Source organism: Syngnathoides biaculeatus, unplaced genomic scaffold (genome assembly GCF_019802595.1).
Source record: "Syngnathoides biaculeatus isolate LvHL_M unplaced genomic scaffold, ASM1980259v1 ctg77_pilon_pilon_ERROPOS100405, whole genome shotgun sequence".
Lineage (NCBI taxonomy): Eukaryota > Metazoa > Chordata > Actinopteri > Syngnathiformes > Syngnathidae > Syngnathoides > Syngnathoides biaculeatus.
In genome coordinates this window covers 20,198-31,694 of record NW_026907533.1, presented here as the reverse complement: position 1 = coordinate 31,694, position 11,497 = coordinate 20,198, and the positions used below count along the sequence as shown (strand labels likewise).

Here is an 11,497-nt window from a genome sequence, read left to right as displayed (position 1 = left end):
GATGAACCGGTGGTAGAAAGTCACCATCCCCAGGAACTCCCGGAGGCCCCGAGCCGAGTGAGGTCGGGGAAAAGCGGAGACGGCCTCCACCTTTGCCGGAAGGGGGGCGGCGCCGTTCTTGTCTATGAGGTGCCCGAGGAACTGGATAGAGGGCACCCCGAAAACACACTTTGCCGGGTTGATGATCAGGCCATGCTGCTCAAGTCTTGCGAAGAGGTCGCGGAGGTGCATCAGATGTTCATCCTCCGAGGAGCTGGCGACGAGGATGTCATCCAAATAGACGAACACAAATGGCAAGTCCCTGAGCACAGAATCCATTAAACGCTGGAAAGATTGTGCCGCGTTTTTAAGACCAAACGGCATCCTCAGAAACTCGAACAGTCCAAACGGAGTGATTACAGCTGTCTTGGGAACGTCTGAGGGGTGCACGGGAACCTGGTGATACCCGCGCACCAGGTCGACCTTGGAGAACAAGATTTTGCCTGCCAGGTGGGCTGAGAAGTCCTGAATGTGTGGAACAGGGTAGCGGTCGGGCGTAGTGGCGTCGTTAAGGCGGCGGTAGTCACCACACGGTCGCCACCCACCACTCGGTTTAGGGACGATGTGTAGTGGCGAGGCCCACGGGCTATCCGAGCGGCGGACGATGCCCAGACGCTCCATGTTGGCAAACTCTGACTTAGCGACTGCTAACTTCTCGGGATCAAGCCGTCGGGCCCTCGCGTGGATCGGGGGGCCCTTGGTCTCAATGTGGTGCTCGACCCCATGTTTAGTCGTGGTAGAGGAGAAAGTGGGCCGTGTCAAGGCAGGGAACTCACCAAGGAGGAGTTGGTACTTGGTGCCGTCCGATAGCGAACTGGAGAGACCACCATAAGTCGCCTCATTGCGGACGCAGGCGACCGTGGAAAAAGTCAGTGCATCCACCAGACGGCCCCTCTTAACATCCACCAGCAGCCCGTGGGCACAAAAAAAATCAGCGCCGAGGAGAGGGAATGAGACATCCGCAGTGACAAAGTCCCATGTGAAGCGCTGACTCCCGAAACACAAGTCCACAGTCCTCATGCCATAAGAGCGGATAGGGGAGCCATTAGCGGAAAGTAGGGGTGGCCCATGAGTCCCGCCAGCGGCGTCCTCCGCAGTGGCCGTCAGGACGCTCCTCTGGGCGTCGGTGTCACAAAGGAATTTGCGCCCGGAAAGGTTGTCCTTGACGAACAGCAGCCGGCTCTTCGCGCCCACGCTCACGGCCGCTGCGAAGCGTGGGCTTTGGCGTTTCCCGACGCGTCGTAGTTGCAAGGGGCGCGGCACCTCTTCGCTTTCGCACCGAAACGGGCATGGAAGTAGCACAAGCCTGTGCCAGCACGGCCGTCGGTGCCGAAGGGGCCCCTGCTGGATGCCACCCCCGCGCCCGAAGGTGAGTAACTGCGCGTCGCGGCCAGCGTCTCAGGGGAGAAGCGCTGGGTTGCCAGGAAGAAACGGTCGGCCTCCTCGGCCAGGGCCCGGGGCTCAGTGATAGTACTGTTCGCGAGCGCCGTCTGAACATGCGGTGGCATTTGCCTGAGAAACAGTTCCATGAAAATGAAATTGGGCTCTTCCGTGCCCAGCAGGTTTAGCATCATTTCCATGAGTTCGGAAGGTTTGCTGTCCCCCAGTCCATTAATAGTCAACAGACGTCGGGCACGTTCCGGCCGTGAAAGTTCAAAAACCTTGAGAAGGTGAGCCTTGATCCCAGCATACTTATCTCGGGCCGGGGGAGAGGTGATGAAGTTCACTGCTCTGGCCGCCGTTGAGCTCCCGAGTGCTGAGACAACGTGGTAGTAACGCGTGGAATCATCTGAGATCCCGCGGAGGGCGAACTGAGCCTCAGTCTGTGCGAACCACGCTGCCGCGGACGTCTCCCAAAACTCCGGCAATTTGAGGATGGCGGTTGCCATGTTCGTTTCAGTCTCGAAAACGCCGGGACTGACGTCGGGGTCACCAGTGTAGCGCCGGAGAAAAGGAGTCGGAGGCGGAGTGTCGGACACAGAAACAGAACTTGCTTTATTGTTCGACATCACCAAACTACTCGCATAACGGCGGGAACTCTGTTAACCTTTCCTCCGGAAGCGCAACAACAAAAACAGTCCGTGCGGAACCCCGCACCCCAACTCGAGGTCCCGCGGGTGAATTATGTAAACACCACAACCCTGAGATTAAGAATCTCATGCTCTACCAACTGAGCGAGCTGGACTTCCTCATGAGAAAACTTCATTGGCCTTCAAAGGGAAAAATAGTTTGTTTTTCTCAAAGATGAAAACATCAGTTACACCATCAGCACTGTTCGTTTAATTGTACATAAAGTTATTTCATATTACCTCTCGTGTTGGTTTTTGCGCTTTATGCTGTATGTGCTGAAACAATGTGATGCAATCAAGAGAGGCACTTTGGTGGGATGGCGTGGACATCGCAACGATGAGGAACATTCTGTGGTCTGCGATAGAAGATATCACGTGTTTGCTTTGTTGGCCACTTTCTGTGCTGCAATAAAAGTATCATTGTTTAACTAGACACTTGTACAAGACAACAACAAAATTCACAGGAATCACATGTGTCATAATGAGAATTGAACTCACGACGCCTGGCTGACAAGACCAGTGTTCTACCCACTGAGATATGAGGCCATTTTGAACAAGCTTGCAGAGCAACGACAACCATACAACCCGACTAGAATGCGAAACGAGAGTTTGCAGAAGAACTTCGCTTGTATGGTGTGAAATGGAAATGAAATGGACTCCAATATTGAGAATAGCCTTCACCCTCTCCGTCAGACCTCACAATGCATGACAATAGTTCAAAATGGGATTGTGTGGAGATCTAAATTTGGAGAGTAAGACAGAGTATTGTGGCTTTAAATTTCATGATGAGTACCAACAAAAAGCAACGTTCCTAAGTTTGGAATCACTTTGATGTCATACAACCAAATAATGTTTAATGCAGTATTTGGCAGATGTACAATCTGCTCATAAATAAATTGTATTTTTAATATTTTAAATGGGTCGAAGAATAACAATTGCCTGTCGGCATGGTGTTTGCTTTGCACACGAACGTTGTCTTCGGGTTCGGCTTAGGTTAACCCAATAAAATCCTGGCAGTAAGCTATGTGTGTGTATGTTGTGTGTCTTTAGTAGAAAGTAACTTGATGAAGTGGCCAGCGAGAAAACTGGTTTCTATTTCTGACTAAAAAAGCATGGCAAATCAGCACCACTTAGCAGAGGATGGCTTCAATCCATCAACCTCTGGGTTCTGCGTAGCCACTCTGCTGTACACGGATCCATACCTGTCAACTTTTCAGAGCGCCAACCTGTAAAAACTACCAAAAAAAAAATCCTTATAGAGAGCAAAAAAATCCTGATAACATAACAAAGCAAATTATATGTCAAAATAACAGAGGGAAAAAACAAAGTTTTTCAATGATTTTTATTGTAGATTTCCATAATGATAACATCTGAAGTTAATGTCTAATTCTACTCAGTAGAATGACCAAAAAGATGTTTTTTATCAGCCAGGCTACAATACCTCAGATATTTGTAAGAGAGATTCACCAAAGAGAATCAGTGATTTGAAAAAAAAAATGTATTGAAAGATAACATATCTACTGAATGCCGATGATCAATTCCTTATTTTTAGCGAATAAGGAAGGAGCTGATCTGTATGATAAGGCTAACAATAAGCTATTGATGAACTCACTGACATCAGCTATTGTTCCTATGAAGCCATTCTCAATCTTAGTAAATGGAACGTCTATCTTGACATTCATATGACATCCTTGTGGTGAAAACACAGCATTCAATTATATTATTGTCAGCTGTTATAAAAACACGACCATGAGCTAGAATGCTAGCAAGAGAGCTACAATGTCAGCTACAACAATCCCATGTATATGTAATGAGACCCAGGCGGCTACGAGCTAAGTCAAATAAAGTCCCCGCATAGCTCCTTTCTCGATAGGTCAGCATCACCAAGAGCGTATCCTTAACGATTTGATCGATTGTGACAGGTAGCTGAGAGCCGGCCAGCAGCTCCTTGGTCACAGTCTCCATGTTTGCTGTTTTGAGGTGTCCACCTCGACGGTGCTCGATCCGGTAGTATTTTGCTAATCTAATCAACATTCGCCACTGTGCTTAAAATCATGCCTGGCGGGACAAAAAATCTTTGATGCAGTCTACGTTTGGAATTCCCGAGCTTTGGGTTTTCCCCACAATAGAGTAGACTAGTGGCATTCTGGGCAAAAGCAAACAGAAATTTTCAGAATCCGTATGATTTGTGATATACAGCCAGATACGTAAGATTCTGTCATGATCTAGCAGTGTCTCTGTCGTCCCCCGGGTCCTTTATGTACTGGGTCTAATCGGAGGTCATGAGGCGCAGGTGTGACCCTTCCGATTAGACGGCCACGCCCAGCCCTGGCTGGAATCCAGGATCATGACAGGGAGGGCGGAGGCATGGGCCACCGCCGAGTGGAGCCGTAACTCGGAGACCTGCCGCTCATGGGCGAGCTTCGTCTGCGCGCTCACCCAGGTGTTCCAATATGCGGCTCCGGAACGCTAGGCGGCGTCGTCACTCATGACAATTCGCCAGGGGCGTCGCCGCGTGTCCGACTACGCCATTGAGTTCCGGATTCGGGCTGCCGAGAGCCGCTGGAATGAGGAAGCCCTCCATGACGCGTTTTACGAGGGACTGTCCCCACAGATCCGTGGTCACCTCGTGGCCATGGATCTTCCGCCTTCGCTTAACTCCCTCATCGCATTGGCCCTCAAGGTGGACCACCGCCTCACCGTGCAGAGACAGATGGAGGGCCTGAGGGAGGAGGAGAGGGAGAGTCGCAGTCCGGTTGTTTCCGCTTCCCAGCCACCCGTGTTGTCAGCTTCACCGGAAGCCATGCAAGTGGAGGGTCTTGGCAGCTCAGCGGAGGAGCGCTTACGTCGGCGACGAGAGGGACGCTGTTTTTACTGCGGGCGTTTGGGACACTTGATCGCCCGTTGCCCGACTCGACCAGGGCATTCTGACATCAGGATCGCTACTCCGGTGAGTGTGCGGTACACCGTGACGGGGTCAGGGAGGTCCCTTCTTCACCTCACCTTGGGAACGGACTCCCGTTCATGCTCTGTGACGGCTTTCATAGATTCTGGGTCGGAAGCAAACCTGATAAATCCCCGCGTGGTCGAGGAGCTGGGGGCGGCAACCTTCCCCACGAAACGGTTTCGTCACGCCTATGCCGCCAATGGCAAGTTCCTTTGTCGGGTTACACATCGTACTCAGACGCTACGTATGAGCTTTCCGGACGCTCACTCGGAGCGAATTAGCTTTCATGTCTTCGACGCACGTAGTAGCGACATCATCTTGGGCAGTCCGTGGCTCAAAGAACATAATCCGCACATAGATTGGACCACGGGTCAGATCAAGACTTGGGGTGAGGACTATCTCAGTCGTTGTTTCGCTGTCCGGAGAGACAGGGGTATTCAAGTCGCGCCGGTTCGGCTAACAGAACCTGGTACCGCCCTGGACCTGACCGAAGTGCCCTCCTGCTATCATGACCTACGGGAGGTCTTCTCTGAATCTAAGGCAAAGTCTCTACCGCCACATCGGTCATACGACTGCGCGATTGAACTCCTGCCAGGCACCTTTCCTACCAGAGGGAAACTGTTCTCTTTAACAGGACCAGAGCATCAAGCCATGAGGGACTACATTGAGGACTCGCTGGCAGCCGGACTCATTCGCCCCTCATCTTCACCAGCCGGTGTGGGTTTTTTTTTTTGTCAAGAAGAAGGACTCCACGCTGCGACCCTGCATCGACTACCGAGGACTGAACGACATCACAGTCAAGAACAGGTACCCTTTGCCGCTTATCTCTACAGCATTCGAACTCCTCCAGGGAGCCCGGATCTTCACCAAGCTCGACTTGCGCAGCGCTTACCATCTGGTGCGGATTTGGGAAGGGGATGAGTGAAAGACGGCGTTCAACACCCCCACAGGGCACTATGAGTATCTTGTGATGCCCTTTGGACTGACAAACGCTCCGGCCGTCTTTCAGAACTTCATTAACGATGTGCTCCGGGAGTTCCTGAACAGATCTGTCTTTGTTTACCTGGATGACATTCTCATCTTTTCAGCAGACCTAGCCTCTCACATTCAACAAGTCCGAGAGGTGCTCCGGCGTCTGCAGCAGCACCAATTATACGTGAATATGGATAAGTGTGAGTTCCATCAGGCATCCGTGTCCTTCCTGGGCTTCGTCCTGGCTGAGGGAGAGATACGGATGGATCCCGGGAAGGTCGACGCGGTGCTGCGGTGGCCTACCCCCACCAACAGGAGGGACGTGCAGAGGTTCTTGGGATTTGCCAATTTCTATAGGAAATTCATAAGGAACTTCAGTTCCGTGGCCGCTCCTCTGCATTCGCTCACTTCGCCAAATACCACCTTTGACTGGTCCGGGACCTGCCAGGAGGCCTTCGGCAGGCTCAAGGCAAGTTTCACTACTGCGCCCGTTCTCATTATTCCGGATCCCGATAACCAGTTTGTGGTGGAGGTGGATGCATCGAATTCAGGAATCGGAGCAGTCTTGTCGCAGAGGAGTCCAGGGATGGAAGGATTCACCCGTGCGCGTTCCTGTCTAGAAAGTTGACCCCGGCAGCAGAGAGGAACTACGACGTGGGAGATAAGGAACTGCTGGCGGTCAAGAGCGCGTTGGAGGAGTGGCGGCACTGGCTGGAGGGCTCGCAAGTACCGTTCGTTGTCTTCACGGACCATAAGAACCTTGAATACCTGAAGTCCGCGAAGAGGTTGAACGCCCGTCAGGCCAGGTGGGCTCTATTTTTCACCCGCTTCCACTTTAAGGTGTTTTACCGCCCAGGCTCCAAAAACGGCAAGCCGGATGCACTCTTGTGGATCCACGAGGGAGGGCGCACTGATTCAGACGCCGCTACTATCCTGCCAGCGGGGTGCTTCGTGTCCGGGTTCACCAGGTCGATCGAGTCGCGGGTGAAGGAGGCCCTGGAAGAGACACCGCCACCCGCGGATTGTCCGTCGGGCCGTCTATTCGTCATCCCATCTCTGCGGGGAGACGTCATCAACTGGGCCCATACCAACAAGACGGTCTGCCACCGGGTATGGCGAAGACACGGTCAGTGGTCGAACAAAGGTTCTGGTGGCCTAACCTCAGCAAGGATGTAAGGGAGTTCGTCAACGCCTGCCCGGTGTGTGCTGCCAATAAAACTTCCCGCCTACGGCCCGTTGGTGAGTTGCAACCCCTGTCCATCCCCTTTCGTCCGTGGTCACACATCGCGATGGACTTCGTTACCGGCCTGCCGCCTTCACAAGGGAACACAGTGGTGCTGTCCATAGTGGACCGTTTCTCCAAGATGGTCCACTTCGTGCCGCTCCCGAAGATCCCGTCGGCCAAGCAGACAGCCCAGTTGGTATTAGACGAGGTCGTCCGTTACCACGGTCTACCCCAGGACATCGTTTCGGACAGGGGTCCGCAATTCAGCGCCCGTTTCTGGAAGGAGTTGTGCAACCTCATCGGCACTTCAGCAAGTCGGACATCGGGTCATCACCCAGAGTCTAATGGCCAGACTGAGAGGATTAACCAGGAATTAGAGACCGGTCTTCGATGTCTGGTATCCAGGGACCAGAGCACGTGGAGCCAGCACATCAAGTGGGTGGAGTATGCCCACAATTCCCTACCCTCCGCTTCAACAGGTATGGCTCCACTCCATGTCGTGCATGGGTATCCTCCGTCCCTGTTTCCTCCACTGGTCACAGAATCCACAGTTCCGTCGGCCCTGGCCGTGGTGCGACGCTGCAAACGGACCTGGGAAGCAGCTCGGAGGACACTGCTGCGCATGAGCAGCGCCTACAAGGCCGCAGCAGACCGCAAGAGGAGGGCCGCACCAGAGCTCAGAGTGGGAACTTGCTCCCAGGTTCGTTGGCCCGTTCCCTGTTTCCAAGGTTATTAACCCGGTCGCCGTCTCGTTGAAACTGCCCAGGTTGATGAGGGTGCACCCTACATTTCACGTCAGCAGACTTCGCCCGAATCGCACGTCGTCGCTGGCTCCTCCGCTCAAGTCCCCCCCACCCCCCGCCCCCCCGCATGGTCGACGGTGGGTTGGTGTACACCGTGCGCCGGTTGCTGTCCGGCTGTTGAGGGGGGGGTACTGTCATGATCCTGGATTCCAGCCAGGGCTGGGCGTGGCCGTCTAATCGGAAGGGTCACACCTGCGCCTCATGACCTCCGATTAGACCCAGTACATATAGGACCCTGGGGACGACAGAGACTCTGCTAGATCGTTGCCTCTCATGCCTCGTTCCCGGACTACCGTACTCCTGACGTCTACCTCCCGTGTACCGACCAACGCCTGTCTCCCGACCTACCCCGTAAGCCTGCCGTTACTGATCTTGCTGCTTGTTTGGACTGACTCCCTGGTAACCGACATTGTAACGAATAAAAGCTTATTCTGCACTGCTTACCTCTCACCTGAGTCGTGCATTTGGGTCCACCCCCGAGTCTCGTCCTTGACAGATTCACCACAAAATCCGTATGAACTACGGCTAAACCGGACGAGTTGACAGGTATGCGGATCTTGCTTTATGCTCGGGAGAGAATGTTCAGTGAAAAAAAGTTTTTTGGGAGGTGTGTTCACAGAGTTTTGATCCGATACAGCTTGGAAAATGGCAACACAACTTTATATACCTTAATAAGCGCGAACACATGCAATTGTAGGTAACTATGCCGACGTTCCCTCGAATCATGTTCTAAATCACGGGTGCTCAATGTGTCGATCAGTCGAGGCAGTTTTGGTCGATCGCCAGCCTGACGCAGCACACGAAACTTTCTCTTACAATGACCTGTTATCTCGGCCACACACTCTCCTCCCTAGTTTACCTGACAACAGGCCCCTCCACTCTTAAAGGGGTACACTCATAATTCCAAATGTTACAGTACTTATGCAGCCCAATCAATGTGCTTTATAATGACAGCGTCCTTATGCACCGGCGACCACCGGGCACCCCTGCTGAACGCTGTCATGTTTGGATCTGCATTGTTGCATTTAACTTATCGGCTGATTGGTGTGAGCTGGACGGCTGCGTTCATCAGGTTTCAATCCGAAATGATCCATCATCGTGGTGGCATAAGATAAGATAAGATGTTCTGTGAATCCCATTTTTTAAAGTCTTTCTCATCGTGAAAAATATTGCACAGTAAAGGCGTGTTCTCATTCCCTCAATTCACTTAAAACTGGGAAAAAAAAATCCTCTTTTCAATGATCTGTCAATTTCAAATCACTGTGTAAGTACCCAAAAAGGTGCCACTCCACTTCAGCCCACATGAAAAAATAATGACATTGAGGGAAACACTTTCAAGGGAGTGAATACTTTACAGGGAGAACCGTATGTGACATATCCAAGACAATTTTCCGACAGCGCAACGTGACACATCATCTTCCCTGCTTGCTGTAAATCAACATACTTGTGTGCTGTTGTTAAAATGTGTTCGCCCGCATCAACCAATGTTAGCGATGATTTAGAACACTAAAATTGACAGGACGCCGGCATTGTTACTTACAATTGTGTGTGCTAGCGCTTATGAAGGCACATGAAGTTTTGTTGCCATTTTTTCAAGCAGTATCATATTAAAAAAAATCCCTCCCCCCCCAAAAAAAAAAAAAAAATTAATGAGCATTCACTTCTAAGTACGACTAAGCTGCGTCTATAGCAGAGCGGCACAGCGGAAGCGTGCTGGGGCCATAATCCAGAAGTCGATGGATCGAAACCATCCTCTGCTATCAGAACCTGATTTCCCCTTCTTTGTGCATAACAGTGGACAAAAAACCTCGTCTCCTCTTTGGTCGTGGGCCACTTCTCCTGCACATGCTTAACACACACATACATCTGACTGCCAGTTCAGGATTTCCAGTCTGGACAGGGACCCTGGTTGGCTGGCTCTCTAGTTCATCTTGGCTCGCATACAAATGTCCCGGCATATATGGAATAAGTCAACTTCTGTGTGTGGAGCAAACACCACGCCAACGAGCAATTGTTAATCTACAACCCATTTAAAGATGAAAAACAACAATTCAGTTATGAACACATGATACATCTGCCAAATATTGCATGAAACATTATTTGGTTTGTATGGGATCAAAGTGATCCCAAATTTAAGAATGACACTTTTTGTTGGTAATGGCTGCAGCCATTTGGAGCACAGCCATGGGATGGGGGTCTGTGCCTCCATACCAGTAAAGTGAAGATGTCAACGGTGAGCCAGTGCCTCTCAAACTCCTCCTTTGTATGCCTTGACTGGCTCACCCCACAGAGCACAAATTGCTCATTAAGGACCTGCCTTGATGGTAAGTCTGGGAATTGAAGGTGGCTGGCTGTCCCCCACAGGTCTACGACAGAACTGCACTCCCAGAAGAGATTACTCACTGACTCAGGGGCGCCACAACCTAGTCGGGGTCATGTTGAGTGCGCTGACATACCTCGGGAGTGCATCACGGCCCTGACAAGGAGGACTTCATGGGCAGCCATCATGACAGGTCCCCCAATGTAACATTTACCTGCCTTTTGTTGGATGTTAGTAGATCAAAAGCCCCAAAAAGTACAGTGAAGCGGATCTCTGTGGCGCATTTGCTTATTGCGTTGGGCTGTTAACTGAGGGGTTGGTAGTTTGAGCCAACTTCGGGACGATTCCCCAAGTGTAAAAGCTAAACTGTCAATTTACCTCTCCATTGTTACCCTCACCTCACAAAAGAGATAAAACAGATGAGAGATAAAAGAGATTAGAGAGGAAACAATTGTCATCACTCACTCAACTTTATATTGTGTTCCCTTGTTATTTGCGAGGGTTGCACTTCTTTTATGTCCCCAATACAATTATTTCTTTGCAGCCTGAGCTTTTTTTTTTTTCATCGCATCATGGGCAGGTGGCAACAAAGCAAAAAATCGAATTATTTCAGAAACTGATTTGGTTCAGTTCCTTTACTAAAAAGATTCTTTCTTCAGAACATCCAACATAAAATGAATCCTCTACGAAATAGCATAGTCATCTGACGGATGGGGCGAAAGCTTTTCCCCTCAGGCCAAAGCCGGAGGCTCCATAGCTCAGTGATTAGAGCATTGGTCTAGGAAACCAGGGGTTGTGAGTTTGATTCTCACTGGAGGCTCTAAATAACATCAGCTACAAATTCTGCTTTGTTCAAGCACATAATGAAAACTTTGATTGGTTCCCCTGCATGGTGGCTCAAAAACCACCTTCTCCTTTTGGCTTTCTGTTCAGCTTGTATGTTTGTTGTAAGAAAAATGTCAATTATCTCAAGTGTTCGAGCGCCTCTTCAGCATGTGGAATCAATTCCTCTATTCTCCATTTGACTTCATTTTGTCTAGTGACTTTTTTTACTCTTGTTGTGTATTTTGGCACGATGTAAGATAAGTATGTGTATGATATACGATAAAACCTAAGTGGGTG

The 11,497-nt window shown here is 50.8% G+C and overlaps 1 non-coding gene across 1 annotated transcript; it reads left to right on the top strand.

Annotated features, from left to right (window-relative positions):
* The first annotated feature begins 11,122 nt into the window (after positions 1-11,122).
* Positions 11,123-11,195, top strand: trnap-agg (transfer RNA proline (anticodon AGG)). The gene has a single exon. It is a non-coding gene; the product is annotated as a tRNA-Pro (tRNA).
* The last annotated feature ends 302 nt before the right edge of the window (positions 11,196-11,497 follow it).